Consider the following 5,514-nt stretch of genomic DNA (forward strand, 5'->3'; position numbering starts at 1 on the left):
TTGTGACTCCCTAGTTACAAAGAATTTAACTAACTTGTGATGCTTTCAACACAAGCCACTTTGTCACTTTATATTTACAAAGGCTTTTACTTACTCTAACTTGTAATAACACTTATTACAAGCTACTTTGTAACCCTCTTAGTTACAAAGACTTTAACTTATGACTAAACCTAGTCACAACATAAACTGGAGAGTTGACGGATTTTGGGTTTCCTAAAAACAGCTTCTAAGAAAGCAAGATAGGAGTTATAATGAAGAACAAATAACAAAGACCAACAAACCTAAGGACTTAAGATATCTTCAATCTTGGATATGGTCCTTGAGGTTACAACAACTTTGTTCTTGAGAGAGGTTGTTGCTAGCACTTGAGAGAATATTTCCTTTTCTGATTTTGCAAGTGTTGGGAATGTCTTGTGCCTTGCACCAGGTTTATACTACAAAAGACATCACCTTAGTGATGTCAATTCTTGGTTAGTACATGCCTCTTCTCAATGGGAAGTGACTACTGCACTGTCGCGTATACAGTTGCAGGCAGTCACTTTCTGCAGTTGCTTTCCAGCTGTACAGTTGACTTATACTTCTGTCAGGGGAACACCAAGGTATCAAGTCCCTATTCTGGTTCTTGTGAATCTAAAGGCACACTGCCCAGATTATCTTGAGTCGATTAACTTGAATGATTGTACCAGGCATACTTCAGGTCCTTCATCTGGTTCTCTCATGAAGTAAGGTATTTTACCTTCCTTGATTGTGTTTATACATGTGTGACATCACATACAATGATGTAAGCAAGGTAGGTAAAGAGCCTTCCACATAAAGTTGACTGCTGCACTATTCCCGTACAGTAGTGTGTGCAGGCAGCAACTTTCCTGCTGGAGAGTTGACTTCATACAGTCTCCTCGGGAACTGGTAGGGACCTGTTCCCTCAGCTGTTCCTTCCACTCTGAAGAGTTGAGTTATATCCCACGCTGGATCCCAACCTGGAACTTTGTAATCTCAAGGTCTTGTAAATGTGTAACAGGTTCCTTATCTGGTTCTGGATGGTAAGTTTGTTAGATCATCAAAACATAATGTAAAGTACTTATGCCCAAGTTACTTGTAACCTATCACACGAGTAAGTCCGTAGGATGTTTTTGGGGTTGTGTGCATGTTTGGTTTGCAGCCCCGAGGGCTCGGGTGAGTTTCGGGTAGGTTTCGGGGTGTTTAGACTTAGGAAAACACTGCTGGTGCACCAGTTCTGGTGTGCCCACACCTACGAGCCAAGCACCGCAGGTGAGAGCCCGCAGGTACGCGTTTTGGGTCGCAGGTGCGGTCCAGCCCATCTTTCCCTCCTATTGCAGATGCGGACGATCATCCACAGAAGCGGATCTCTTTCCGCAGGTGCGGCCCCCAGTGGGCCTGTTCATTTCAGCAGAAGCGGAGGATTTTTCGCACGTGCGCAAGCGCAGGTGCGACCCAAGCACCGCAGGTGCAAGGGTCGGGCAGTGATGTTTTAAAATTAGGACTCCAGCCGTTTTCTTTTCAAATCTTCACAAAAATTGAAGACTTAGGGCGATTTTCTCAAGAGATTTTCTTCCCAAAACATAGGTAAGTGTCCATTAACCAATTTCTTTCAACTCTCTAATGTTTTTCATCAATTTTTATCTAAAATTCTAGGGTTTTAATGGTAGAAAATTGGGGATTTGGGTGGAGTTAGAGATTTTTGAATAATTGGAATTTAGACCTCGTTTGGGGTCGGATTTCGAAACAAATTGCATATTCAGGCTCGCGGGTGAATGGGTGATCGGGTTTTGGTCCGAACATCGAGTTTTGACCAAGCGGGCCTGGGGTCGATTTTTGACTTTTTGGGGAAAATAATGGAAAACTTACAATTAAGCATTGGGTATGAATTCTTTAGCATTTATTGATTTTGTTAAATTAATTTGGACTAGATATAAGTAATTTGGAGGCGAATTCTAAAGGAAAAGCGGTGTTTGAGGCTTGAGTTGGCCGTGGAAGTTCGAGGTAAGTGTTTGGTCTAACCTTAGCTTGAGGGATTAGGAGTTGTGTCTTATTTGCTATGTGATAATTGTTGAGTACGACGTATAGGCATGGTGACGAGTATCTATACGTCGGTGTCAAGCATGCCCGTGAGTCATATGCTATGATAAATGTGACTCCATTTCGTATTGTTCATGTTTTGTATGATGATTTCTATTGTTGAACAAGGCTTGTGAAAGAATTATTGGTAATTGAACATCGTAGAGCGTTGGCTCAAGTTGAGAATTGAGTTGTGAAGTAATTGTGGAAAAGAGAAGAGGTTTATGATATTATCTCCCTTGCCGGGATGTTATTACTCATGATATTGTTTCCTTTGCAGGGATATTATTGATATGCTTTTGTTCTCTTGCCAGGATTCTATTGTGATATTATTGATTTCCTTGCCCAAATTGCTCTGTGATTGTTGCATGGGTGAGGAAGAGTGTAAAGCACGAAGGGTGATGTCGTGCGTGAGTTTGAGAGTGTTAATGCACGAAAGGTGATGCCCTGCCGATATTGTAATGTAAAAGCACAATGGGTGATGTTGTGCCGCACGATGTACAATGACGTGCCATGATATGAGTGCTAATGCAGAAGCAGCTGTTATCCCAAATAATCCACCGCATACAAGTCGTATACAAAAGTCTGCAGTTATATTCTCTCCTTGGTTTCAACTCCCAAAATCAACTACACCACCTTTATTTGCCTATATAATAAAAGGTGAGGAATAGTTCCGATCTGAGTCTGCTAATGGTGCTGCTGCATTATCAACTTACAAGATGCTCTGCCGTTCTCAACCACTGCTCTGCGGCCACATCTTCCTCCACCACCGCCGCTTCCTCCTTCGTCCACTTATTTTTCATTCAGAGTCCATTGTCAAAGAAAGACAACTAAATTCCATTGGGTCTTTCAAAATATGAGCTGCACTACATGAATCCTCCTCATAACCTCAACAAATAAAATCTTTATTGCGTTGAATGCTTTGCAGTAAGGTCCTCAAGCTTATCCAGAAAAATAACAAACTACAAAGCATACTAAAAATTCTTCAGGAAAATTCCCTTTGAGAACATTACCAATGTCTGTACTGTCCTTAGCATTTAATGAAAATACATTAAGTTGAGAAATTCACAACACTCGTACGAAAAGTGAAATAATCAAAACAACCCCAACAGGATGGGTGCATACAATGTGGGCGCATCGGAGGCAGTAAAATCATGTACTAAGAAAGTATTGGGCTTGAGAGAGCAACTGCCTAATGCATAGCAGCAGATTATCGGCCTTCTAGGTGTGACATTGTACTTTCATATTGTAACTACAGCCCCAGAGAGTACTCGAAAAAAAACAGTTAACTAAAAGTGATCCTGATACATACATCACACTAAGATCAGACTCACTAGGAACCGTTAACCTTTTCCTAACTGAAGAGAAAAAAGAGGCAAAAATGTACATAAAACTAGTTACTTACTGTTATGAAATATGAATGACGAGCCTAGGGTGGAGGGAAAATTTGGCTAATTGGGAAATTATGTGTGGGATTAGTGGTAAAGCTAAGAATTTTTCCAAGGGTGTTCAAATTTAAAAAAAGTGAAAATAATTCACAACAAAAAGTGTCAATTATGTGTTATATACCTCTAAAACGTAATATTGTACCTATATACACAGTGTGATCTTTCAACGAAGGATGGTCACCATGTCGCTTCATCCCTGTGTGGGATACGGGCTAACGGACTCGAACAATGTAAATGAGTGTTGTTTGTTCTTGTCATCCCCGTTCTCCATACGGAATGCCTGTTCTCTAAAACTTTAATGTAGTTTCACAAATGACTGAAATTAGTTTTATTTAAGTAAAATTGGTGAAAATTCTTTCGCGTCTTTAACAAATATGGAATCATGGCATTGGTATGAGAAACTATGAAGCCCTAATTTCTTTTACAGCCCTAAATTGAATGTTCTAATTTGACAAATAATAGTGAGGAACAAAACTTAATTTTAATGAATCACCAAGCCAACAATTCCAGAATTCAAAACCTAAGTACAACTATGAAAGAAAATCATAAGATGAAGCGAATTGTTAAGCAGGAAAACAAGAGACAAACCGCGCGCATAAATTAATCACAAGTTCCATAATCAAAACAGCAAATTATGAAAAAAGAAATCAGAACATAACCAGGCAGGAGGAGCTCGATTGGAGACGCCATCGGATCTACCGAGGTTTGACCGTTTGGGGACTAAGAAGTGATTGAGCCCCTAATTTTTTTCAATTAATTTCTTTCGTATTTTCCACGTAAGCAGAGAGAGAGAATGTTTGACTTGCATACGTGGCAATATTCAAAGACTAATAAACCTGGACTTTAACGAGTCCGAAAACTTAATGGCAAGTTTTTGGATTCAAAACACGTTTCAACGGTTTAAAAAAAAAAGTTACTTTTCTACCTAAAACGCGGTATTATATTGCGTTACTGCGCTTTACTTTAACGGCTAAAATTCCGTTAAAGTAAAACGCAGTATAATACCGCGTTTTACATATTAAATTTAAAATCCCCCTTTTTTCCCCACAAAAGAACATTGGTTCCTCCGCCTCCATTAAAATATTGCAACAGAGACCCCCCCCCCCACTCCCCCCCATTCTAAAAAAAAATCCAGTGGACCCCATCCGTCACACAAAAAGTGAAGATTGTAGGTCCCGCATACAATCCAAGCCTTCGATTGTTGTGGTTTCCTCGTTTCGGGCTCAAAATTTCAATTTTCCGACTTTTCTAAAAACATAAATCGAGGTATTCCGATTTAGTTTATGTCGAAACTCGTATAATAATGCATATTAATTGTCTTGAATGTGTTTCCACGTTGTTTTGTGTTTTGTTTGCGATTAAATTTGTATGTTATTTTTAGCCGGATTATATTATAAATGTTTAAAGAAAATAGTTAAAAGTTGAGAAATAATTTTTTTTGTGAATAAAAATGTTCATAAATTTCTTTTACTGTTTTATATGTAATTTCGTGAATTTTATGTTATTAAAATATGTTTGTTGTTTTTATTTAGTTTAGATTATTTATTTACTTAAAGAATAGTGTCCTTATAGCGTAGTGAAATATAGAGTCTTTTAGAGTAGTAAAATATAGAGCATTTTAGCGCAGTAAAATATAGAGCCTTCTAGCGTAGAATCTCTGTAGTTTAAGTATCTACTAACCACAAACTCTATCCAATTACACTTTACAAAAATTAATTATTGTTATAAATAAAATTTTATTTATGGTGAATGTCTATATTTAGAGAGATTCTAGGATTTATTACTTGGTGGCTAAGTCACCCTCCCCCTATAAATAGAGGGATCCTATTCCATTGTAAATCATCCCAAATCAATAAGAACTCTCTCTCTCTACTTTTCTCTGCAATTATTCTTCTTCTTCTTTTATTGTTCATAACACGTTATCAGCACAAAACTCTAATTAATTGAGTAGAAGCTTTGGGATTGAGCATAATGATTGTCAATTATTCCA

Source organism: Nicotiana attenuata, unplaced genomic scaffold, assembly GCF_001879085.1.
Source record: "Nicotiana attenuata strain UT unplaced genomic scaffold, NIATTr2, whole genome shotgun sequence".
Lineage (NCBI taxonomy): Eukaryota > Viridiplantae > Streptophyta > Magnoliopsida > Solanales > Solanaceae > Nicotiana > Nicotiana attenuata.